This window comes from Hordeum vulgare, chromosome 3H (genome assembly GCF_904849725.1).
Source record: "Hordeum vulgare subsp. vulgare chromosome 3H, MorexV3_pseudomolecules_assembly, whole genome shotgun sequence".
NCBI classification, from domain to species: Eukaryota; Viridiplantae; Streptophyta; class Magnoliopsida; order Poales; family Poaceae; genus Hordeum; species Hordeum vulgare.
The window spans coordinates 518343247-518369480 of NC_058520.1; positions in this window are offsets into that span (position 1 = coordinate 518343247).

A 26234-nucleotide genomic window follows, 5' to 3' on the forward strand; every position below is an offset into this window, starting at 1 on the left:
AAGAAGAAAAAGGAGGAGGAGGAGGAGGAGGAGAAGGAGAAGGAAGAGGAGAAGGAGAAGAAGGAGAAGAAGAAGGAGAAGGAGAAGGAGAAGGAGAAGGAGCGGGAGCTCCTTCTCCTTCTCCTTCTCCTTCTTATCCTTCTTCTTCTTATCCTTTTGTCCCCTTCTTCTTCTCCTCCTCCCTCTCCTCCTTCTTCTTCTCCTTTTTCCTCTTCCTTGCTTTCATTTTCCTCTTTTTCTATTCTTGTCCCCTTCTTCGGGCTAAATTGGCTAAGAATGCCTTTTTGGAGCTAATTATGTCATTTCGAGGATAATTAGCTAAGTATAGGTCATTTTTTATTAAATAGGCCATTTAGGAGCTAACTAAGCTAATTATGTCATTTAGGTGGAACCCTAGCTAACTATAGGAGAAGAGAAAGAGAAGAAGAAGTAAAAGAAGGAGGAGGAGGAGGAAGAGGAGAAGAAGAAGAAAAAGGAGGAGGAGGAGGAGGAGGAGAAGGAGAAGGAAGAGGAGAAGGAGAAGAAGGGGAAGAAGGAGAAGGAGAAGGAGAAGGAGAAGGAGAAGGAGCGGGAGCTCCTTCTCCTTCTCCTTCTCCTTCTTCTCCTTCTTCTTCTTATCCTTTTGTCCCCTTCTTCTTCTCCTCCTCCCTCTCCTCCTTCTTCTTCTCCTTTTTCCTCTTCCTTGCTTTCATTTTCCTCTTTTTCTATTCTTGTCCCCTTCTTCGGGCTAAATTGGCTAAGAATGCCTTTTTGGAGCTAATTATGTCATTTCGAGGATAATTAGCTAAGTATAGGTCATTTTTTATTAAATAGGCCATTTAGGAGCTAACTAAGCTAATTATGTCATTTAGGTGGAACCCTAGCTAACTATAGGAGAAGAGAAAGAGAAGAAGAAGTAAAAGAAGGAGGAGGAGGAGGAAGAGGAGAAGAAGAAGAAAAAGGAGGAGGAGGAGGAGGAGGAGAAGGAGAAGGAAGAGGAGAAGGAGAAGAAGGAGAAGAAGGAGAAGAAGAAGGAGAAGGAGAAGGAGAAGGAGCGGGAGCTCCTTCTCCTTCTCCTTCTCCTTCTTCTCCTTCTTCTTCTTATCCTTTTGTCCCCTTCTTCTTCTCCTCCTCCCTCTCCTCCTTCTTCTTCTCCTTTTTCCTCTTCCTTGCTTTCATTTTCCTCTTTTTCTATTCTTGTCCCCTTCTTCGGGCTAAATTGGCTAAGAATGCCTTTTTGGAGCTAATTATGTCATTTCGAGGATAATTAGCTAAGTATAGGTCATTTTTTATTAAATAGGCCATTTAGGAGCTAACTAAGCTAATTATGTCATTTAGGTGGAACCCTAGCTAACTATAGGAGAAGAGAAAGAGAAGAAGAAGTAAAAGAAGGAGGAGGAGGAGGAAGAGGAGAAGAAGAAGAAAAAGGAGGAGGAGGAGGAGGAGGAGAAGGAGAAGGAAGAGGAGAAGGAGAAGAAGGGGAAGAAGGAGAAGGAGAAGGAGAAGGAGAAGGAGAAGGAGCGGGAGCTCCTTCTCCTTCTCCTTCTCCTTCTTCTCCTTCTTCTTCTTATCCTTTTGTCCCCTTCTTCTTCTCCTCCTCCCTCTCCTCCTTCTTCTTCTCCTTTTTCCTCTTCCTTGCTTTCATTTTCCTCTTTTTCTATTCTTGTCCCCTTCTTCGGGCTAAATTGGCTAAGAATGCCTTTTTGGAGCTAATTATGTCATTTCGAGGATACTTAGCTAAGTATAGGTCATTTTTTATTAAATAGGCCATTTAGGAGCTAACTAAGCTAATTATGTCATTTAGGTGGAACCCTAGCTAACTATAGGAGAAGAGAAAGAGAAGAAGAAGTAAAAGAAGGAGGAGGAGGAGGAAGAGGAGAAGAAGAAGAAAAAGGAGGAGGAGGAGGAGGAGAAGGAGAAGGAAGAGGAGAAGGAGAAGAAGGAGAAGAAGGAGAAGAAGAAGGAGAAGGAGAAGGAGAAGGAGCGGGAGCTCCTTCTCCTTCTCCTTCTCCTTCTTCTCCTTCTTCTTCTTATCCTTTTGTCCCCTTCTTCTTCTCCTCCTCCCTCTCCTCCTTCTTCTTCTCCTTTTTCCTCTTCCTTGCTTTCATTTTCCTCTTTTTCTATTCTTGTCCCCTTCTTCGGGCTAAATTGGCTAAGAATGCCTTTTTGGAGCTAATTATGTCATTTCGAGGATAATTAGCTAAGTATAGGTCATTTTTTATTAAATAGGCCATTTAGGAGCTAACTAAGCTAATTATGTCATTTAGGTGGAACCCTAGCTAACTATAGGAGAAGAGAAAGAGAAGAAGAAGTAAAAGAAGGAGGAGGAGGAGGAAGAGGAGAAGAAGAAGAAAAAGGAGGAGGAGGAGGAGGAGGAGAAGGAGAAGGAAGAGGAGAAGGAGAAGAAGGAGAAGAAGGAGAAGAAGAAGGAGAAGGAGAAGGAGAAGGAGCTTTCCTTTCCGTTGTCGCAAGTTTTGCAACGGTCTATCACATAGAGCCTCCAGGTCGATTCTAGCCTTAGGATTATCTTTTGACTTCCCCTCTATGCCGAACAATGTACCAAAAATGGCCTCCGCAATATTCTTTTCAGTGTGCATCACGTCAATGTTGTGTGGGCAAAGGAGGTCTTTGAAGTAAGGGAGATCCCATAAGCATGACTTGTGAGTCCAGGCGTGTTCCGTATTATACCCTTTGAAGTATCCTGGACGCAAAGGATCGGGCTCGAGAGCGTTTAACTGATCAAGGGTCTGTTGGCCTGTCAACGCAGCTGGTGCAGTGTTTTTGACAACTCTACCTTTGATGAAATTCTTCTTGTCTTTTCTGAACTTATGGTCAGGATCCAGGAATTGTCTATGCATGTCGAAGCAAGAATACTTGCGACCAGCCTGCAGCCAACGGTAATGAAGAGCTGCCTTGCATGTGGTGCACGGGAACCTTCCATGCACACACCAGCCAGCGAATAGCGCAAACGCCGGATAATCATGCGTCGAGTACATGTACCACACATGCATTTTGAAATTTGTTTTGGTAGCCGCGTCGTAGGTCTTGATCCCATTATCCCAGGCTTCTTGCAACTCATCCTTAAGCGGCTGCATGTACACATTCATATTCTTCCTCGGATAGTTGGGCCCTGGAATTATCAACGTCAGGAAAATGTTCTTTCTTTTCATAATCTCTCCGGGTGGCAAATTTAGTGGAATGACAAATACAGGCCAACAACTGTATTGTGCTGCCGTCATACCATACACATTGAACCCATCCGTGCTGATGGCAACTCTAGGTTGCCTTGGATCTTCCGATTTATCCTTATGTAATGCATCGAAGTGCCTCCACGCAAAACCATCTGAAGTGTGTACTAGCATCTTGTTCCCATCCGCATCTAGTTCGGTTCTTTTGCCCAATTTGTGCCATGTCATCTGTCTGGCCGTCTCTTCGACCATGAAAAGACGTTGAAGTCTTGGTACGATTGGCAGATATCGAAGAACACTAATGGGGACTTTGGTCTGATTCTTCTCACCCATGCCGTTGTCTACCACAATATACCTGGAAGAATTGAAAATGGGGCAATAGTTCAAGGCCGCATACTCAAGCCTAAATAAGGCACATCCATTCTCACAGGCATGTATCTTCTCATAGGGCATCTTAAGTACACGGAGGATTTTCTCTGACTGGTACAGGTTTGCAGGCAGTACATGGCCTTTGGGTACAAAGCGTCCAAATATTGTCATCATCGCGTCGTAGCATTCTCTGCCTAGGTTGAATTGAGCCTTCAGAGCCATTAATTGCGCGATGGCATCCAGCTGACAAAGCTCAGTCTGCTCGTGGAGAGGACGTTTTGAAGACTCCAGCATTTCATAGAAGGCCTTTGCAGATTCCTCCATCTCATCGTCCGAATCCCGAGCATCATCAAAGTCTTGCACCATGTCTTCAATCCCGGTACCATGCTCGTCGGTGCGACGAAGAATCACCTCAGCTCTGGCACGTTGGTCAGACTCACCATGAAAAGTCCACACCGTATAATTAGGCGTAAAACCCCACTTCTGCAAGTGTTTACCCATTTCAAACTCTGTCTGCTTTTTCCAGTTGTCGCAGTTGGGACAGGGGCACCATGTTTTTTGCTGGCCATTTGCAAATGCGGCTCTCACAAACCCCCTGGTTTTTGTTAACCATTCATGGGTCATGTCTTTCTGACTAGGGTGACCAGTGTACATCCAAGCACGATCACTCATGTTGCCTAGCTACCTATGGGGGCACAAGAAATAAATACATAATTCATCATCTATATTCATACGCTAATCAAGTTTGTCAGTTTTATTACGTCCATGCAACCTACACGCTAATAGGTAAAGATAGGTCCTAATCCCACCCGAGTATGTGTAGACTGGGTTCGTTTTCCCATGCTCTGCTCCAGATGCGACGCACAATTTCGGCAGCACCTCCCCGCTGTTCTCCTGATACACGTCTCGGCAATAAGCAGAGAGGATGTGTACCCGGAGAACAACAGGGGAGGCACTGACGAAATTCCGCATCGGATCCGGAGCACAGCATACGGGAAAACAAACCCAATCTACACATACTCGGGCTGTCCATGGATAATGTTGGACAATTCGAAAGGATGGCGGTTATAAATATGCAAAGAAATGCATATTTATAGATGTCGCCCCTTCGAACGGGAGACGCATACTGGTCACGCATACTCATGATTGAAGAAACCTATAGCTAGCAAGTTTCATCGGCACGAAGACCGGGACAGAGCAAATTAAGGGGGTAGGAGGAGAAGTCATTTGTGCTCACCAACAAACGCAAGGGCGGAGCTCGTCCAACGCACGTGGAGGTCGTCGAACAACTGCACATTGAAATTCACCCGATCAACACAAATACGATGTTTTTATAATTAACATGATCGGAAAATATGTGACCTAACTCATAATTTTCAAAACTATGACCCCGTGGGCCTCTGGAAGGCCAAAAAGCACCTTCTCGTTCAAAAGAAGGCAGAAGAGGTGTCGGGGGTCGGGGCTTAGTGGCGTCGGGAGTCAGTGCCGTCGAGGGTCGGTGGCATCGGTGGTCGGGGGGTTAGTGGCGTCGGTTGTGGGGGGTCAGTGGCGTCGGGGGTCCAGGGTTAGTGGCGTCGGGGGTCCAGGGTCAGTGACGTCGGGTGTCAGTGGCCTCGGGGGTCGGGGGTTGGTGGCGTCGAGCGTCGGGGGTCGGGAGTCGTGGGCCGAGGGGCTGGGTCGGGGGCAGTGGCGTCGGGGGTCGAGGGTTAGTGGCGTCGGGGGTCAGTGGCGTCGGGGGTCGGGGGTCGGGGGTCAGTGGCGTCGGAGGTCGATGGTCGGGGGTCAGTGGCGTCGGGCGTCAGGGGTCGGGGGTCGAGGGTCAGTTTCGGGGTGCCGGGGTTCCCTTTTCCTCTTCTTTCTTCTTCTCCTCTCTCCTCTTTTTCTTCTTCTTCTTCTTCTTCTTCTTCTTCTTCTTCTTCTTTTTTCTCCTCCTACTCCCCCTCCTCTTTTTCTCCTTCTATTCTTTTTCTTCTTCTTCTTCTTCTTCTTTTTCTTCTTCTTCTTCTTTCTCCTCCTCTTTCTCCTCCTCCTCCTCTCCTCTTCTTCTTCTTCTTCTTCTTCTTCTTCTTCTTTTTTCTCCTCCTCCTCCTCCTCCTCTTCTTCTTCTTCTTCTTCTTCTTCTTCTCCTGCTTTTTTTCCTTCTGCTTTTTTTCTTCTAACCTAACTAACTAACCTAATTAGCCTAATAATCTAACCAAATAAACTAACTAAATTACCCTATATATAATAAAAAACTAACCTAATAAACTAACTAAAGTAATTAACTTTTTTAAAAAGAAAAACAAAAAAAACTCACCGGCAGGGGGCGGCGGCAGGGGGCGCCGGCGGCACGGGGGCGCGCGGCTGGGGGCTCGCCGCAGGGGGCGTCGGTGGCAGGGGGCGGCGGCAGGGGGCGGCAGCGGCAGGGGGCGGCGACGGCAGGGGGCGGCGCGCGGTGGGCGGCGGCAGGGGGCGGCGGCGGCAGGGGGCGGCGGCGGCAGGGGGCGGCGCGCGGCAGGGGGCGGCGGCAGGGGGCGGCGCGCGACAGGGGGCGGCGGCAGGGGCGGCGCGCGGCAGGGGGCGGCGGCGGCAGGGGGCGGGGGTGGGTCGCCGCGGGAAGGGGGTCGCCGGGGGGGTGGGCTCGCCGGGGGGGTAGGCTCGCCGCGGGGAGGGGATCTCGCCGGCAGGGGTGAGAGTGGTCGGGGTGAGAGAGAGAGAGAGAGACAGTGAGCGAGGTGGGGGGTAACGGCCGTTATAGGGAGGCCCCTTTGCCGTCCGCCCCCCGACGGCAAAGGGACGTAAGGCAGACGGCAAAGGGCCTTACGGCTGACGGCAAAGGCCCGCGGACGGCAAAGGGCCCTGATTTCGGACGCGGCAGGCATGGGGCCCACGCGTCCCCTTTGCCGTCTGCCCTGGGGCTCTTTGCCGTCCGCTGGCAGACGGCAAAGGACCCACACATGGCAAATAGTATTTTTGCCATGTGTCAGTTCTTTGCCGTCTGTATTGTGTCAACTGATGGCAAAGAGGTTCTTTGCCGTCAGCCAGCAGACGGTAAAGAACTGGCTGACGGCAAATTTCTGGATTCCAGTAGTGTACTTGTCTTGCTCTGCTGCTGCTACTACTTTTGCTACTATTGTTACTTGTCTTGCTCTGCTGCTGCTACTACTGTTGCTACCACTGTCACTTGTTTGGCTCTGTTGCTGCTACTACTATTGCTACTACTATCGCTTGCTACTGTTGCTACTTGCTACTGCTGTCACTACTGTTGTTCCTTGCCACTGCTATTGCTCGTTACACTATCGTTACTCGTTACTTTGTTGTTACTATTGTGCTTGCAGATACTAATCTTTCAGGTGTGGTTGAACCCGACAAATTCAGCTGCTAATACTTGAGAGTATACTCTCACCTCCTGACTGGCTTATCAACAAATTGGGTCGAATACTCTACCCTCGAAAACTGCTGCGAACCCACGCGCTGGTGGGCCATCAACAACATTCTTCCAGTTTCATTGCCGGGGAGTGCTTTCAGCATTCTTCTGGTGCCGTTGCAGGAGAAGGTTTGTTGTCATAAGCATTCGTCTAGCTAACGCCAGAGATTGCGCAGATCAGCATTTTTCTGGCGCCGCTGCCGGGGAGGTATTGCTATATTCTCTGAGTCACTTGGGATTTATATCTGCTAATCACTATGAAGAATCTGAAGTATCCAAAGACCAAAGTCTTGCCCTCAACTATGAGGGGAGGTAAGGTATTGCCATCTAGCTCTGCACTTGATTCACCTTCAGTTATGAGTAAGTTTGCGACATCACCTCCTGCTAGAAATCTTGATATGTCGCCTGTGCTTGATGATGCTTGTGATACTACTGCTAGAGATGCTATGCTTGATACTATGCCTGATGATGCTATGCTTAATACTATGCCTCATACTGCTAGAGATGCTATGCTTGATACTATGCCTGATGATGCTATTCTTGATACTGCTTTGCCTGATGATGCTAGAGATGCTATTTTGCCTGATGATGCTATGCTTCATACTGCTAGAGATACTCCTTTGCCTGATGTTCCACTAGGAGTGTTCCTTGATGCTCATATTGCTAGAGTTACTGCCAATGCTCGTGATTCTTCTGATACTACCGATACTATTGAGATAGAACCTACTTTTGCTCCTGCTAGATCTAGCTCTCCTAGATATGAATTGCCTATTATACCTGAGGGTTACGTTATGGAGGGGGAGATAGCTGAAGATTTTCTTGCGTGTAAGGATGCCTATGACGCTGAGAAATTAATTCTCAAGTGGAAGGAAAAATCTCGTGAAGCTAGGATGAAAAATGACCCGAGGTTTGCCACTTCGCCTATCTTTGTCACCAATAAGGATTATGAATTCTCTGTCGACCCTGAGATAATCTTTCTAGTCGAATCTGATCCTTTTCACGGCTATGAGTCTGAGACGGTCATAGCCCATCTTGCCAAACTATCTGAAATAGCCAACCTTTTCACTAATGAGGAGAAGATCCGCCACTGCTATATCCTTAAGTTGTTTCCTTTCTCTCTAAAGGATGATGCTAAAGCCTGGTTCACCTCTCTTGCTCCTGGATGTGTGCGTAGTCCCCGGGAGACGGTCTATTAATTCTGTGAGAAATATTACCCTGCCCATAAGAAGCAAGCTTCCTTGCAGGAAATATACAACTTTGCTAAACTCCAAGAAGAGAGTCTTCCACAAACTTGGGGGAGGCTCGTCCAGCTACAGAATGCTTTGCCTGATCACCCTCTTAAGAAGAATGAGATACTTGATATCCTCTACAATGGACTTACCAATGCCTCTAGAGACTGCCTAGATAGTTGTGCCGGTTGTGTTTTTAGGGAACAAACTGTAGAACAAGCTGAGACTCTACTGAATAACCTCTTGATCAACGATAATGCTTGGACTATTCCCGAACCACCTCCTAAGCCAACTCCTAAGAAAACAGGTATTCTATTCCTCAGTCCCAAAGATATGCAAGAAGCCAAGAAATCTATGCAAGAGAAAGGCATTAGATCTGAAGATGTCAAAAATCTACCACCTATCGAAGAGATCCATGGTCTCGATAACCCGGTACAGGTAGTAGTAGTGAATTCTCTGCGTAGGTTTGATGAGAGTGATATTCCTTTTGATAAACCTGCTAGCCTATGCTTTGATGAATTCGACAACTTTGTTGCCAAACAACAGAGTTTCAATGATTATGTTAGCAGACATTTGGAGCAAAGTGCTCGTATGCTCAGCCATCTAAGTGCTTGTGTAGACAGAAATGTCAATGTTGTGAAGCTTTTGAGTAAACATGCCTCAATGATTACTACTCAGGTAGAACAAGTACTTAAAGCTCAGAATGACCTGCTCAATGAACTAAATGACAACTCTGTCAGGGTCATTACTAGAGGAGGCAAAATGACTCAGGAACCTTTGTATCCTGAAGGTCATCCTAAGAGAATTGATCAAGATTCTCAAGGAATCAATGCTGATACACCTAGTCATCCTAAGGAGAAGAAGAAGGATGATAGAAACCTGCACGCCAGTTCACCAAATACTATCACACCTGAAGAACCTAATGATATTTCTGCGTCTGATGCGGAAACACAATCAGGTGATGAACATGAACCTGGTGACAATATGGACAGTGATGCTCATAATAATGCTCGACCTAGCCATGATGAGGATGTGGAGATTGAACCTACGGTTAATCCTGATAATCCACAACCTAAGAGATACGACAAGAATGACTTCACTGCTAGGAAGCATGGTAAAGAAAGAGAGCCATGGGTTCAGAGACCTATGCCCTTTCCTCCTAAGCCATCCAAGAAAAAGGATGATGAGGATTTTGAGCGCTTCGTTGAGAGGATAAGACCCGTCTTTCTGCAGATGCGGTTAACTGATATGCTCAAGATGTCTTCGTATGCCAAGTGCATGAAAGATATCGTGACTAATAAACGGAAGATACCGGATCTTGAGATCTCCACCATGCTTGCCCATTATACTTTCAAAGGTGGAACTCCTAAGAAACTTGGTGATCCCGGAGTGCCCACTATACCTTGCTCCATTAAAGGAAACTACGTAAGAACTGCCTTATGTGACCTTGGAGCCGGTGTTAGTGTTATACCGCTCTCTCTTTATCGTAGACTTGATTTGGATAAGTTGACACCCACTGAAATTCCTCTGCAAATGGCCGATAAATCAACTGCTTTCCCTGTCGGCGTTTGCGAGGATGTGCCTGTTGTGGTTGCTACTACCACTATCTTAAGAGACTTTGTTATCTTGGATATTCCCGAGGACGATGCCATGGCTATAATCCTCGGAAGACCCTTTTTAAACACTGCAGGGGCTGTTATAGATTGCAACAAAGGCAATGTCACTTTCCATGTCAACGGTATGAGCACACAGTGCACTTTCTGAAGAAACAATATCTAGTACATTGCATCAATGCTATCGAAAAGACTTCATCGATTCTCATTGGGAGCTTTGAATGCCCTATTCCTCGTGTCAAGATGAAGTATGATTTGCTTGTTGGGGAGATAAATATCCCCATTGAGGTGACTTAGTGGCTATTCGAAAATTCTCCGTTCTCTCTTGCGATTTGAGAAGGTTTTGTCATAAGGATTTGATCAACCCCATTGACGGATTTCTTCCGATGACCATGAAATGGATGAATCAAAGAGTCACATACCACCGTTTTGAGCTTTCTTTTTATTTTGCTTAGAAGAGAAATGATAGAATTAGTTTAGTTTTTCCTGTTTTCTGTTTTAGCGTCCCGGAGAAAAATACCTCGAAAATAAAAGTTCTCCGATGGTCCTGAAAATTTAGTATGATTTTTCTGGAATTTTTAAAAATTTCTAGGCCTGAGAGCTGGTCAGGGGGCCTAACCAGTGAGCCACAAGCCCCCCACTGCCACCTACCCCCCTGGTGGCGGGGTGCAAGCTTGTGGGGCCCATAGGCACCCCCTCCACTCATTCCAGCTCTCAGCCTCTTCTGCCACCTCCAGAAAAAATTGTTTCGCAGCTCAAACCCGTGTTCTTGCTCATTTGGCCGTGATTTTCGATCTCCTTGCTCAAAGCACCATTCTCCGAACTGTTTTGGGGAAATTGCTCCTTGGTAAGTGACTCCTCCATTGGTCCAATTAGTTTTTGCTCTAGTACTTTATCCTTCGCGAATTCTTGCTACCTTGGTGACCCTGTTCTTGAGCTAGAAATGCTGATTTTAATTGGTCCCAAGAAGTTTTAGCGTGTGATATGGTCTCTAGGCACTAGTAGGAGTAGTTTCTACAAGTTGGGTTGATCCTTGTTCACTTTTCTTTCGAAGTCTCTAAAAATTTCAGAATTTTTCAAAGCTAGAAAAAGGAAAAGATGAGGAGGTTCTTGAGAGGCTGTCCAAGCCGTAACCCCAAGGAGGATGAGAAGAACCACCCCAAGTACGTAGTCCCTCGAGTCACATAAGTTCGAGCGTGCGAGTGGCCAAGTGATGAATTTTTGCGCGCCGTCGGACTTTATGAAGACTTTTATTAGTTGGTGGAGAACGCAGGTCTTACTGCGTTCGTTGAAGATAAGTGCCCACAATATCTCCTCCTCACCAATATTTTCGTTCAAAGCTTCAAATTTTATCCGAGGAAGAATCCTCCCATGGTTGAGTTCATGATATACGATGTCCCCCAGTGCATCACGCTGCAGGATTTTTGCAATGTAGGCAAATTACCTTATGTTGGGGATATCCGTGACCCTCGTCCACGGGACTTGGAGGATTTCATTGGTTCTATTGCTGTTGGAGAGGAGAGAGGAGTGTCTCGCGCTAGAATTGATTGCATACATTTTCCTGTGCTTCGATACTTCTCACTATTTGTGGGAAAATGTTTGATTGGCCATGGGGAGGCTGGATCACTTAGTTCTCCAGACCTTGCAGTTTTGCGCGAAGGCCTTTATAATGATAAGACTTATAGCTTGGGCGCTATAGTAGCTCAACGGTTGAACCTGAACCATTCTAAAGGTGTTTTCTATGGAGGTATCTATGCTACTCGTCTTGCCAGACACTTTGAGATACCCATTAGACTGGGAGAGGAAGGAGAGATGCTTCTCCCTGAGAGATATCTGGATTATGACAGCATGGTTCGCCATGATTTTCTGGATAGAGATGCTAGTAGACGGATGATTTATAACCTGGTGTTTAGTCAGGGTACTCAGGAGACTATTACTTTGCCTGTTCCTTCTTTGTTTGATCTTCATGCATGCAGGTACACTATTATGCCCGCATACATCAATGCATATTGGGGCTCGGCCCAACCACAGGCTCCTGCGCCCGAGCCGCCAGTCAAGTACCAGACGCCAGTTTATCAGTGGGAGCCAGAGGAGCTCACACAGCAGTGGCATCCACAGTCTGCTCAGGAGTATCCTGGAGCTGGTTATTTCCCACCATGGGAGTAGACCAAGCTAGGCCAAAAGCCTAAGCTTGGGGGAGTATGTGTTCTCACCGACTTTACATTCATGCTTATGCTTTCACTCTGTTAGCCGGTATTTACACTTTGCCACTGTATTATCCATGCTAGTTTCTTTTTGTTTTCTTGTTTTCTTGTTTTGTGTCCTTTTGAGAAAACACAAAAAGATTTTTCTTTCTTCTTTTGCTTGTTGGGAGCTTTCCCGTGTAAATAATTTTCTTTTTCTTTGTGTCAAGGTAGAAGATATTGGTTACAATGCTTAGTGGTTCTTCCATGCTTACCTGTTTAGCTTTCAAAGAGCCATATTATTTTGTCTTCTCCTTTGTGTTTGCCTGCAGATTCAGCTTAGTCCAATGCGCTTATTACCGTTTTCATCGTTCGATCGTGCAAATGAAAGGCAACAATGATGATATATGATGAAGTGACTGAGACTGAAAAGCTGGTAAGAACTCTATCTATTTTGTTTTTGTAAATATGACTAGCTTGTCGACCCAGATTTAGCTTTGTTGTGAGATAACCATGTTTGGAATGACAACTTAGAGATCATAGTTTCTGATGCCATGCTTATTTAGCTGAGAGCTTATAATGGTTTGTCTTGATTGCCAACAAAGATTTTGAGATGACTATGATGTAGTATGATAGGATGGTATTCTCCTTTGAATGTTTCAAGTGGCTTGACTTGGTGCATGTTCATGCATGTAGTTGAAACAAAATCAACATAGCCTCTATGATGTTCGTATTCATGGTGATTTATATCCTGTTCATGCTTGCATTCAATGTTGGTCAAACTCATTGCATCTTGATGACTGTTGTCGCTCTCTAGTTGGTCGCTTCCCAGTCTTTTGCTAGCCTTCACTTGTACTAAGCGGGAATACTGCTTGTGCATCCACTTCCATAAACCCAAAAGTTTTTCCATGAGAGTCCACCATACCTACCTATTTGCGGTATCTACCTGTCGTTCCAAGTAAATTTGCATGTGCCATTCTCTAAACCTTCAAGAAATAATCTGTTTTGCATGCCCGAACCGCTCATGTGGTGACAGAGGGCTATTGGGATTTTCCATGCTAGGAGTGTTATCCTCGACATGTGTTTATTCACAGTGATTCACGAGAAAGGGGTCGGTATTTGGGATGCCCAGTTCCATGCTTAAATCGAAAACATAACTTTAAAACAAGACTCCCCCCGGATTGATGTTAGTATGGACGGTACCTCAGGATTCGGCTAGCCGTGGAGTGTGATTGATTGGTGGTGGGGGATTTAAAACTTTACTTTTCTGTTTGGGAACCGCCTATAGCATGAGTAGCATGGAAGATATTGAGAACTATTGGTCATTACGTTGACAATGAAAGCATGCCACCCAAAATTATTATCTCTGTTTTCAAAGCTTGAGCTCTGGCACCTCTGCAAATCAATGCTTCCCTCTGCGAAGGGCCTGTCTATTTATTTTCCTGTCGAGTCATCCTCCTCTTATATAAGCACCAATTAGAGAGCACCTATGTCATTTTTATGCTTTGCTTTTGATTGATATTGAGTATGACTATGACTCGATCTTCGTTGCTATGAATTACAATGTTTAGTCAGCCCTTGATCTTTGAAAGTGCTCTGCATTTATGTTTTGCGGTCTCAGAAAGAGCTAGCGAGATACCACCTATTCATATTGCTTCATGCTTGTTTTCATTGAAGTGTTGGTATTTGAAACTCATTATTATTTGCTCATTAGCTGATTATGCCATTGATATTAGTTTACCGTGAGACCTTTGTGTCATTTGCTTATGTGGTTAACTTGTGATCTTGCTGAAATTATGGTTATGAGTTAGACATAGCTGCAACAACAAGATCAAACAGAGTTTGTCAAAGTTTTTCTTTCTCTCTCAGTTTGTCAACTGAGTTGCTTGAGGACAAGCAAGGTTTTAAGCTTGGGGGAGTTGATACGTCTCCAACGTATCTACTTTTCCAAACTCCTTTGCCCTTGTTTTGGACTATAATTTGCATGATTTGAATGGAACTAACCTGGACTGACGTTGTTTTCAGCAGAATTGCCTTGGTGTTATTTTTGTGGAGAAATCAAAGTTCTCCAAACGTCCTGAAAATTTACGGGGAGCAGTTTTGGAAAATATCAAAAATATCTGCGCCAAGTTCCACCTCATGGGGTGGGCTAGTGGGCCACAAGCCCCAGCTCCGCCACCACCACCTGGTGGCAGTGGGCAGGCTTGTGGGGCCCACAGGCACCTGCCGCCCCCAACTCCAGCTCTATAAGTTGTCTTTCGTCCCAGAAAAAAAGAGAAGTTTTTCATCACGTTTTCGATACGGAGACGCCGCCACCACCTGTTCTTCATCTAGAGGGCAGATCTGGAGTCCGTCTTGGGCTCCGAAGAGGGGAAATCGTCGCCATCGTCATCATCAACCTTCTTCCATCTCCAATTCCATGAAGCTCTTCGCCGTTCGTGAGTAATCTATTTGTAGTCCCGCTCGGCGGTGATGAGTAGGATGAGATCTATCATGTAATCGAGTTAGTTTTGATGGGGATTGATCCCTAGTATCCACTATGTTCTGAGATTTGATGTTGCTACTACTTTGCCATGCTTAATGCTTGTCACTAGGGCCCGAGTGCCATGATTTCAGATTTGAAATAATTATGTTGTCACCAATATATATGTGTTTTAGATCCGCTCTTGCAAGTTGTTGCTACTTACTATGTGTTATGATCCGGCAACCCCGGAGTGACAATAACCGGAACCACTCCCGGTGATGACCATAGTTTGAGGAGTTCATGTGTTCACCAAGTGCTAATGCGTTGGTCTGGTTCTTTATTAAAAGGAGAACCTTAATATCCCGTAGTTTCCTTTTGGACCCCGTTGCCACGGGAGGGATGGACAATAGATGTCATGCAAGTTCTTTTCCCTAAGCACGTATGACGACACACGGAATGCATGCCTACATCACATTGACAAACGGGACATAGCCACTTATCTCTCCGTGTTATAGCTGCTACATGATGACTATTATCCAAACAAATCACCGACCCATTGCCTACGAGTTTGTCCTACTACTGTTGTTACTTGTCTTGCTCTGCTGCTACTACTACTGTTGCTACTGATGTTACTTGTCTTGCTCTGTTGCTGCTACTACTGTTGCTACCACTGTCACTTGTTTTTCTCTGCTGCTGCTACTACTGTCGGTTGCTACTCTTGCTACTTGCTACTGCTGTCACTACTGTTGTTCCTTGCCACTGCTATTGCTCGTTACACTGTCCTTACTCGTTACTTTGTTGTTACTACTGTGCTTGCAGATACTAATCATTCAGGTGTGGTTGAATCCGACAAATTCAGCTGCTAATACTTGAGAGTATACTCTCACCTCCTGACTGGCTTATCAACAAATTGGGTCGAATACTCTACCTCGAAAACTGCTGCGAACCCACGCGCTGGTGGGCCATCAACAACATTCTTCCAGTTTCATTGTCGGGGAGTGCTTTCAACATTCTTCTGGTGCCATTGCAGGAGAAGGTTTGTTGTCATAAGCATTCGTCTAGCTAATGCCAGAGATTGTGCAGATCATCTTCCTTTGGTGGTGAGGAGTTGTTGCAGAGGTCTTGAGCTTGTTTAATTTCCACTTGAGCATAAAATTCTGCTCCCTCAGATCATCATTTTCCTCTTCAAGCTTCAACACCCTTTGGCATAATTCCTGCTTACTCTCCTGCAAGAAACGAGAAGGGATAAACAAGGTCTTAGGCTTCTTCCTTGACTCAGGGAGGCTCGACTTCTTGAACTCCACATGTGTGTGTGTCCAGGTTGAGGTAGAGGAGCCTCCTCTTCATCGGAACTTGTTTGTTCCTTCCCCTTCGGATCATAATCTTCGACCACATCAGTGGTCCAGCCATAAGGATGCAAGTCCCCATATACCTTGGGGTTAGCAAGGTAATCAGCCACATAGCTCTCCCCCTCTGAATCCTGAGAAGACATCTTGACCAAGATCTGCGGCAGAAAATAGGCTCGAAATGAAAAACAGAAGAGATCTGCGTGATGCAGGGGTCAGACCAAACGAAAGTATATATAATGATTTTTTTCAGACAGAAGGAGTACCCCGCACGAAAACGGAGTCTGGGAGGCGCACGTGGTGGCCACAAGCCCTCACGGCGCGGCCAGGGGGTGGGCCCGCACCATGCAGGCTTGTCGCCTCCTCGTGCACTTTCCGGACTACTTCCAATTATTGTATTTTTTTCAAATATTCCAAAACGGAGAAAATTTCCTATTGGAAAAGTTTTGGACTCTGTTTTCTTACCGAATCACATACCTCTTCATTTTCGGAGTCTGAAACAGGATGATAAATATCCCTTAGGTGTTCATTGATGATATTGCTTTCAACATTTATGGGAGTACCTGAGATATAATGTTTGATTCTCTGCCCATTTACAACTCTCGGACAATTACCTTCCGTGTTGTTGATCTTGATAGCACCGGAACGATATACTTCCTCAACAACATAGGGACCTTCCTATTTAGAGAGAAGCTTGCCTGCAAAGAATCTTAAACGAGAGTTATATAGCAAGACATAATCGCCTACATTGAACGGTGCCAGAAAAGAGTCTTAATGACCCACAAGTGTAGGGGATCAATCGTAGTCCTTTCTATAAGTAAGAGTGTCGAACCCAACGAGGAGCAGAAGGATCTGACAAGTGGTTTTCAGCAAGGTAAAATCTGCAGGCACTGAATTATCGGTAACAAGTGATTGTGTGGTGAGATGATTCATAGCGAGCAACAAGTAACAAAAGTAGCAACAGTGCAGCAATGTGTCACAATCCCTTTTGTAGCAAGGGGCAAGCATGGACAAAGTCTTATAGGAGGAAAAACGCTCCCGAGGACACACGGGAATTTCTGTCATGCTAGTTTCATCATGTTCATATGATTCGCGTTCGTTACTTTGATAGTTTGATATGTGGGTGGACCGGCGCTTGGGTATTGCCCTTACTAGGACAAGCATCCCACTTATGATTAACCCCTCTCGCAAGCATCCGCAACTACGAAAGAAGAATTAAGACAAAGTCTAACCATAGCATTAAACTAGTGGATCCAAATCAGCCCCTTACGAAGCAATGCATAAACTAGGGTTTAAGCTTCTGTCACTCTAGCAACCCATCATCTACTTACTACTTCCCAATGCCTTCCTCTAGGCGCAAATAATGGTGAAGTGTTATGTAGTCGACGTTCACATAACACCACTAGAGGAAAAACAACATACAACATATCAAATTACCGAACGAATACCAAATTCACAGGACTACTATTAGCATGACTTATCCCATGTCCTCAGGAACAAAAGTAACTACTCAAAAAGCATAATCATATTCATGACCAGAGAGGTAATGAGTAGCATCAAGGATATGAACATAAACTCTTCTACCAAGTAATCCAACTAGCATCAACTAGAAAGAGTAATCAACACTACTAGCAACCTTACAAGTACCGATTGGAGTCGCGAGACAGAGATTGGTTACAAGTGATGGGCTAGGGTTTGGAGATGAGATGGTGCTGATGAAGATGTTGATGGTGACGAGTCCCCTCCAATGAGAGGAGTGTTGGTGATGACGATTGCGACGATTTCCCCCTCTGGGAGGGAAGTTTCCCCGACAGGATCGTCCTGCCGGGGCTCTAGATTGGTTCTGCTCAAGTTCCGCCTCGTGGCGGCGGTGAATCCATGAAAAAGTTCCTCCTTGATTTTTTTCCTAGACGAAACCCTTCATATAGCAAAAGAGGGGGGCCAGTGGGCCAGCAGGCTGCCCACAAGCCCTCATGGCGCGGCCTGGGGGGGTGGCCGCGCAGTGCAGGCTTGTGGCCACCTGCACGCCCCCCTCTGGCGCTTCTTCGGCCCAGTATTTTTGATAAATCAGGAAAAAAATCCTCGTTGATTTTGACGGCGTTTGGAGTTTCGTAGAATAGGTATCTCAACTATGCTCCACTTTCAGGCCAGAATTCCAGTTGCCGGCATTCTTCCTCTTCATGTAAACCTTGCAAAATAAGAGAGAAAAGTCATAAGAATTGTACCGTGAAGTGAAATAACAGCCAAAGAAGCGATAAATATCAACATGAAACCATGATGCAAAATGGACGTATCAACTGCCCCAATCTTAGACCTCGCTTGTCCTCAAGCGAAAGCCTAGCTCAATAAATATGTCCACATGTTTAGGGAGAGAGGTGTCAACAAAACAAGATACAAACATGCATGCATCATGACCAAGATCAGAACAGCAATACCAACATATAATCTCTCATGCTAAAGTGATAATTCCTTCACAAAGTAAAGCATGGATCAAGAACCTTACCGAGAAGTAACAACCGATAGCCTTTACTTCCTCAACAACATAGGGACCTTCCCATTTAGAGAGAATCTTGCCTGCAAAGAATCTTAAATGAGAGTTATATAGCAAGACATAATCACCTACATTGAACTCACGCTTTTGTATCCTCTTATCATGCCACCTTTTAACCTTCTCTTTGAACAGCTTGGCATTCCCATATGCGTGAGTTCTCCACTCATCAAGCGAGCTAATATCAAATAACCTCTTGTCACCGGCAAGTTTGAAATCAAAGTTGAGCTCTTTGATTGCCCAATAAGCTTTATGCTCTAGCTCAAGAGGTAAGTGACATGCTTTCTCATACCCCATTTTGTACGGAGACATGCCCATGGGAATCTTATAGGCAGTTCTATAAGCCAACAGTGCATCATCGAGCTTCTTAGACAAATTCTTTCTAGACCTGTTGACAGTCTTTTGCAGAATTAGTTTAATCTCTCTATTACTTAGTTCTACTTGACCACTGGACTGAGGGTGATAGGGGGACGCAATTCTATGGTTGACATCGTACTTAGCAAGCGTTTTACGGAAAGCACCATGAATGAAGTGTGAACCACCGTCGGTCATTAGATATCTAGGGACTCCAAATCTAGGGAAGATAACTTCTTTCAGCATCCTGATATAAGTGTTGTGATCAGCACTACTAGTGGGGATAGCTTCTACCCACTTAGTGACGTAATCAACAACAACTAAGAGGTGAGTATACCCGTTGGATTTTGGAAAAGCTCCCATATAATCAAAGCCCCAAACATCAAATGGTTCAATGACAAGTGAATAGTTCATAGGCATTTCCTGACGTTTGCTAATATTACCTATTCTTTGACATTCGTAACAAGACAAGACAAACTTACGGCATCCTTGAAGAGAGAGGGCCAATAGAAACCTAATTGCAATACCTTGTGTGCAGTTCTATCTCCCGCATGGTGTCCTCCGTAGGCCTCGGAGTGACACTTCTGTAGGATCTGTCCTTGTTCATGTTCAGGTACACAACGTCTAATAACACCATCTACTCCTTCCTTATAAAGGTGAGGATCATCCCAAAATTAATGTCTCAAGTCAAAGAAGAATTTCTTCTTTTGCTGGTACGTGAAACTAAGTGGTATGTATTTGGCAACAATATAGTTTGCCTAATCGGCATACCACGGTGCACTACGTGAAGCATTGATGACACTCAATTGCTCATCGGGAAAGTTATCATCAATAGGTTGTGGGTCATCAAGAACGTTCTCCAACCTAGACAAGTTATCTGCTACTCGGTTATCAGCACCCTTTCTGTCGACAACGTGCAAATCAAATTCTTGTAGCAAGAGAATCCATCTGATAAGTCTAGGTTTAGCGTCTTTCTTCTCCATGAGGTACTTAATAGCAACATGATCAGTGTGAATAGTGACTTTGGAATCAACTATGTAAGACCTAAACTTTTCACATGCAAACACGACTGCTAAAAATTCCTTCTCCGTAGTAGCATAGTTTCTCTAGGCACTGTCTAGAGTTTTACTAGAGTAGTGAATAACATTCAACTTCTTATCAACTCTTTGCCCTAGAACAGCACCAACAAAATAATCACTAGCGTCACACATGATCTCAAAAGGTAAGTTCCAATCAGGTGGTTGAACAACAGGTGCAGTTATCAAAGCCCTCTTAAGTATTTTGAAGGCTTCCTCACAATCATCGTCAAAGACAAAAGGAATATCCTTTTGCAAGAGATTGGTAAGAGGCCTAGAAATCTTAGAGAAGTCTTTAATGAACATTCTATAGAAACCAGCATGACCAAGGAAACTTCTTATCCCTTTGATATCTGTGGGGTATGGCATTTTCTCGATTGCATCAACCTTAGCCTTATCGACTTCAATACCTCTTTCAGAAATTTTATGACCTAAGACGATGCCTTCATTAACCATAAAGTGGCACTTCTCCCAATTGAAGACAAGATTGGTGTCTTTACATCTCTGCAAGACTCGATCAAGGTTGTTGAGGCAATCGTCAAAGGAAGACCCGTAAACGGAGAAGTCATCCATGAAAACCTCAACAATCTTTTCACAAAAGTCAGAGAATATAGCCATCATACATCTTTGAAAGGTGGCAGGTGAATTACATAAGCCAAAAGGCATACGTCTATAAGCAAAGGTACCGAAAGGGCAGGTGAAAGTGGTTTTCTCCTGATCAGATTGTGCAACTGGTATTTGGGAGAAACCAGAATAACCGTCTAGAAAGCAAAAATGTGTGTGTTTGGACAGCCTTTCAAGCATTTGGTCGATAAAAGGCAAAGGGTAATGATCTTTCCTAGTGGCTTTATTCAATTTCCTAAAATCGATCACCATCCTATAGCTAGTAATAATCCTCTGTGGGATCAATTCATCCTTATCATTAGGGACAACGGTAATGCCTCCCTTCTTAGGGACGCAATGCACCGGACTCACCCAATCACTGTGAGCAACGGGATAAATGATACCTGCTTCCAGGAGCTTTAGTATTTCTTTTCTCACTACTTCTTTCATCTTAGAATTTAATCTCCTTTGATGATCAGCAACTGGTTTGATATCAGGATCAGTTTTAATCTTGTGCTGGCATAGAGTGGGACTAATGCCCTTAAGATCATCAAGAGTATATCCAATAGTAGCACGGTGCTTCCTCGGAGTTTTTAGCAACTTCTTTTCTTCGTGCTCTGAGAGGCTAGCACTAATAATGACAGGATATATCTCGTTTTCATCAAGATATGCATACTTAAGAGTATCAGGCAACTATTTAAGCTCGAACACAGGATCACCCTTTGGTGGGGGTGGATCCCCAAGCAGTTCAACACGCAAGTTATTCTTAAGGATAGGATATTGTTCTAAGACAACTCTATCTATTTCATCCCTTTCATCCATATGCATATCATTTTCATGCTCAAGCAAGTATTGCTCAAAGGGATGAGTAGGAGGCACGACAATAGAGGCTAAGGCACTAGTTTCATCCCTACTAGGCAAGTCCTTTTCATGAGGTTTTCTACCAAACTTAGAGAAATTGAACTCATATGATACACCTTCAAAGCCAACAGTGACAGTTTGCTTCTCACAATCAATATGAGCATTGACAGTATTGAGAAAAGGTCTACCAAATATGATGGGACAAAAGCTATCTTGTGCAGTAGCAAGAACGAGGAAATCAGCAGGATACTTCGTTTTACCACACAAGACTTCAACATCCGTAACAATTCCCACAGGGCAGATAGTATCTCTATTGGCAAGCTGAATAGTGACATCAATAGGTTCTATCTCAACAGGTGCAATCTCATCTTTGATTTCATCGTATAAGGATTGAGGTATTGCACTAACACTAGCACCCACGTCACATAAACCTAACAATGATTTCCTATCTTAACAGAAACCAGAGGCATGCCAACAACAGGCCTATGTTTGTCTCTAACGTGAGGTTTAGCAATTCTAGCAGCATCTTCACAGAAGTGAATATTATGTCCCTCAACATCGTCGGACAGAAGATCTTTGACAATAGCAATGCTAGGTTCAACTCTAATTTTCTCAGGGGGTGTAGGTGTCCTAATATAGCCTCTATGTATCATAGTTGAAGCTTTAGAATGATCCTTTATCCTAACAGGGAAAGGTGGTTTCTCAATGTAAGCACTGGGAACAATAAGATCATTATAGGCAATGACTTTCTCTTCAACTGAAGTGGGTTTAACTACATTGACTTCTAAAGGAGGATGATATTTAAACCACTTCTCTTTGGGGAGATCAATATGAGCAGCAAAAGATTCACACAATGAAGCTACTATCTCACAGTCAAGTCCATACTTAGCGCTAAAATCACTAAAGGTATTCGTCTCAACAAAGGATTTAACGCAATCAAACGTGAAATTCATACCTGACTCCTTACCTTCTTCAAGCTCCCAATCTTCAGAGTTGTGTTTAATTGTCTCCAATAAATTCCATTTTAAGTCAATATCTCTCTTCATAAAAGAACCGGTACAAGAAGTGTCAAGCATGGTGCGATCATCATGAGAAAGTCGAGCACAGAAGTTCTGAATGATAATTTCTCTCGAGAGCTCATGATTGGGGCATGAATATAGCATTGATTTAAGCCTCCCCCAAGCTTGAGCGATGCTTTCTCTATCACGAGGCCAAAAATTGTAAATATAATTCCGTTCAAGATGTACTAAATGCATAGGATAAAACTTTTGATGAAATTCCAATTTCAACTGATTGTAGTCCCATGATCCACTATCATCACATAGCATATACCATGTCAACGCCTTATCCTTCAAAGATAAAGGAAAGACCCTCTTCTTGACCTTATCCTCGGGCAAACCTGCAAGCTTAAATAAATCACAAACTTCATCTACATAGAATAGATGCAAGTCTGGATGTGATGTTCCATCTCCTGCAAAAGGATTAGCCAGCAGTTTCTCAAGCATACTCGAAGGAAATTCAAAGCAAATATTTTCAGTAGGTGCAGCAGGTTGAGGACCAACTCTTTGTGCTTCCGTTCGAGATGAAGATACCCCGAACAATCCCCTCAAAGGATTAGTATCCATACTGACAATAAATTTCAGCACACTATATGAATGTTTCCTTACCAAGTTCCACTTACCAAAGGCACTTCACTCCCCGGTAATACGTCTCAAACGTATCTATAATTTTTGATGGTTTCACGCTGTTATCTTGTCTTCTTTGGTTGTTTTATGTACCTTTTATATCTTTTTTGGGACTAACTTATTAATTCAGTGCCAAGTGCCAGTTCCTGTTTTTTCCGTGTTTTTGACTCTTTTCAGATCTGATTTTGGAACGGAGTCCAAACGGAAGAAAAACCCCGAAATGATTTTTTCCCGAATGGAAGAAGATCAGGGGGCCTTTGGGCCAAGCCAGGTGGGCTCCAGGGAGCCCACAAGCCCCCACTCCGCCACCAGGGGAGGCGGTAGTGGGCAGGCTTGTGGCCTCCCTGGCCGCCCCTGACCTAGATCCTTGGCCTATATATTCCCAAATATTCAGCAAAAAATCAGGGGAGCCTAGAAAATACTTTTCCGCTGCCGCAAGCTTACATTTCCGCGAGATCTCATCTGGAGACCCTTCCCGGCGCCCTGCCGGAGGGGACTTTGGAGTTGGAGGGCTTCTTCATCATCATCAATGCCCCTCCAATGACTCGTGAGTAGTTCACTTCAGACCTACGGGTCCGTAGTTAGTAGCTAGATGGCTTCTTCTCTCTCTTGGATCTTCAATACAAAGTTCTCCATGATCTTCATGGAGATCTATCCGATGTAATCTTCTTTGGCGGTGTGTTTGTCGAGATCCGATGAATTGTGGATTTGTGATCAGATTATCTATGATATATATTTGAGTCTTTGCTGATTTCTTATATGCATGATTTGATATCCTTGTAAGTCTCTCCGGGTCTTGGGTTTTGTTTGGCCAACTAGATCTATGATTCTTGCAATGGGAGAAGTGCTTGGTTTTGGGTTCTACCATGTGGTGACCTTTCCCAGTGACAGTAGGGGCAGCAAGGCACACATCAAGTAGTTGCCATCAAGGGTAAAAAGATGGGGTTTTTATCATTGATTTGAGATTATCCCTCTACATCATGTCATCTTGCTTAAGGTGTTACTCTGTTCTTATGGACTTAAAACACTAGATGCATGCTGGATAGCGGTCGACGTGTGGAGTAATAGTAGTAAATGCAGAAAGTATCGGTCTAACTTGTTTTGGACGTGATGCCTATAGATATAATCATTGCATAGATATCGTCACGACTTTGCGCGGTTCTATCAATTTCTCGACAGTAATTTGTTCACCCATCGTCTACTTGCTTTCATGAGAGAAGCCACAAGTAAACACTACGGCCCCCGGGTCTATTCACATCTATCATTTACACCTCCGCTTTTACTTTGCTTTGTTACTTTGTTGCTTTCAGTTCTCACTTGGCAAACAATCTATAAGGGATTGACAACCCCTTCATAGCGTTGGGAGCAAGCTTTTGTGTTTGTGAAGGATCTTGAGATACTCCTCCACTGGATTGATACCTTGGTTCTCAAACTGAGGGAAATACTTACCGTCGCTGTGCTACATCACCCTTTCCGCTTCAAGGGAACACCAACACAAGGCTCCAAGGCCACAGGGAAAAATCCTTTGCATACTTACCTAGGAAGTCCCTTAAGGCGTAGCCGCAGCTGAAGGATTCCTGGTGCCGTCGACACACCTGTTTCTGGCGCCATTGGAATGACTTTTCTGCATTAGCATAGCTGACATCACCCGGCAACGGCGCCAGAAAAGAGTCTTGATGACCACAAGTATAGGGGATCAATCGTAGTCCTTTCGATAAGTAAGAGTGTCGAACCCAACGAGGAGCAGAAGGATCTAACAAGTGGTTTTCAACAAGGAAATATCTGCAAGCACTGAAGTTGTCGGTAACAAGTGATTGTGTGGTGAGATGATTCGTAGCGAGCAACAAGTAACAAAAGTAGCAACGGTGCAGCAATGTGGCCCAATCCCTTTTCTAGAAAGGGACAAGCCTGGACAAAGTCTTATAGGAGGAAAAACGCTCCCGAGGACACACGGGAATTTCTGTCATGCTAGTGTCATCATGTTCATATGATTCACGTTCGTTACTTTGATAGTTTGATATGTGGGTGGACCGGCGCTTGGGTACTGCCCTTACTTGGACAGGCATCCCACTTATGATTAACCCCTCTCGCAAGCATCCGCAACTACGAAAGAAGAATTAAGACAAAGTCTAACCATAGCATTAAACTAGTGGATCCAAATCAGCCCCTTACGAAGTAACGCATAAACTAGGGTTTAAGCTTCTGTCACTCTAGCAACCCATCATCTACTTACTACTTCCCAATGCCTTCCTCTAGGTCCAAATAATGGTGAAGTGTTATGTAGTTGATGTTCACATAACACCACTATAGCAAAAACAACATACAACATATCAAAATACCAAACGAATACCAAATTCACATGACTACTATTAGCATGACTTACCCCATGTCCTCAGGAACAAAAGTAACTACTCACAAAGCATAATCATATTCATGACCAGAGAGGTAATGAGTAGCATCAAGGATCTGAACATAAAGTCTTCCACCAAGTAATCCAACTAGCAACAACTACAAAGAGTAATCAACACTACTAGCAACCTTACAAGTACCAATTGGAGTCGCGAGATGGAGATTGGTTACAAGTGATGAACTAGGGTTTGGAGATGAGATGGTGCTGATGAAGATGTTGATGGTGACGAGTCCCCTCTGATGAGAGGAGTGTTGGTGATGACGATGGCGACGATTTCCCCCTCCGGGAGGGAAGTTTCCCCAACAGGATCGTCCTGCCGGAGCTCTATATTGGTTATGCTCAAGCTCCGGCTCGTGGCGGCGGCGAAACCACAAAAAATCTCCTCCTTGATTTTTTCCTGGACGAAACCCTTCATATAGCTAAAGAGGGGGGCAGTGGGCCAGCAGGCTGCCCACAAGCCCTCATGGCGCGGCCTGGGGGTGGCCGCACCGTGCAGGCTTGTGGCCACCTGCACGCCCCCCTCTGGCGCTTCTTCGGCCCAGTATTTTTGATAAAACAGGAAAAAAATCCTCGTTGATTTTTACGGCGTTTGGAGTTGCACATAATAGGTATCTCAACTTTGCTCCACTTTCAGGCCAGAATTCCAGTTGCCGACATTCTCCCTCTTCATGTAAACCTTGCAAAATAAGAGAGAAAAGGCATAAGAATTGTACCATGAAGTGAAATAATAGCCAAAGAAGCGATAAATATCAACATGAAAACGTGATGCAAAATGGACGTATCAGTGAGCCGCCTGGGCCGAGGAGTCCGAAGAATGGGCTACAACAACCTTGGAGTGGGCAGCAACAACAGAGGAGGCAGAAGTAAGTTTTTTTTAATTGAAGAAAAGGGGTTTCCCCCCGCCCCATTTTTATTGAAAA